Below are 1461 nucleotides of genomic sequence, written 5' to 3' on the forward strand. Positions count from 1 at the left end.
TGGAACTTGCTTTCTCTTCTTGGAAGGGAACGTTGATATTTAACAGTTTTTAGGGATTGTCATTTTATATGTACGTCTAATGGACACGTGGCTGTAAGATACCAGGTAGGAAATGAATAGTTATGTGTTTTTGTTTTGTATGCCAATATATTGTGAAAAGATTAGAGGCTTGAATCATCATGAAAACCTGCAGTAAAATGCCTTAAGCTGTTCACCGTAAAGCGTGGAATACAACTCGCTCGGCGGATTGGCTGTATGCTGCGAACTACTGAAGTCTGCATTTGTTACTGTGCTAATAAACAGTATTAAAGCAAACGCAAAAAAATACCGGTGACCACGAATGATGTTTACCACACGTCTGAGTAGGAAAAACCCAGTTCCCCCCCGTTTCTCCTTTATTCTCACGCTACTGTCACACACAGCCCTTCTGACACCAGATGTGGGTGTTTTTCCTACACCGCACAATTCCGCGACTCCATCTGGGTGTCCAGGAACTCAGCTCTTTCCGACACTATCTACCTGGCGGTTGCGTCATGTCCCATGGGTCAAGGGCTCGATCCTACATGGCTGCCTCCTCCCTACTTCAGATGACATCCGCGAGTACCTTCAAGTTCGATTAATTTAGATGCCCAGAATTCAGGAAAACCATCTACTTGCTGTTTACCAGTTCATTATAAAGGGTATGGTAAAGGATACTGATGAACACTGGATGGGAGAGGCGCGTAGGACAAATGCGAGAGGAGGTAGCAGCTCCCACGCCCTCCCCAGGTGTGTCCCCCTTCCACACCTGCCCGTGTTCACCAACCCAGGAGCTCTCTGCACCCTGTACTTTTGGGATTGCTGTGGAGGCTTCGTGAGTGGGCCTGATCGCTCATTAACTCCATCGTCAGCCCTCCTCTCCTCTGTGGAGAAGGGGAAGGTGGGGCTGAAGATTCCAAGTTTCTAATCCTGGCTTGGTCTTCCTGGTGACCAGCTCCCGTCCAGGAGCCCACCGTGTCCCCTCATTAGAACAAGACTCTCCTGTCACCCAGGAAAGTACAAGGATTTTAGGAGCTCTGTGCCGGGAACCGGGGAAAGAGACCAATATATCTTTTTTTCTATTCACCTATTTTATAAAGAAATGAGAGAAATTTTGTTCTGAAGGCGCATATAGTCCAGTGAGGACAGCAGATAACACTGGGCTTGGAAGGATGTGCAGATGGCAAGGGGTCCCCTGAGTTAAGGCACCTACTAAGATGAGGGAAGGAGCAAGGTTTCTCCGAGGAGGTGACACTGGACCTGCATCTTAAATGACAAGCAGCTGGCGGGGACACGGAAAGAAGGGTGTCCTGGCTGCGGAAACATGTTTAAATGTGTACTAATAACGGTACCTGTTATTTATTGACCGTCTTCCTCCACGCCAGCCACTAGGTGGCGCACTTAACGGGCCCTGTCTGGTTAATTTCCCGTAGGCCTCCCTTT

The sequence above is a fragment of the Pteropus vampyrus genome, unplaced genomic scaffold (assembly GCF_000151845.1).
Source record: "Pteropus vampyrus isolate Shadow unplaced genomic scaffold, Pvam_2.0 Scaffold49, whole genome shotgun sequence".
Lineage (NCBI taxonomy): Eukaryota > Metazoa > Chordata > Mammalia > Chiroptera > Pteropodidae > Pteropus > Pteropus vampyrus.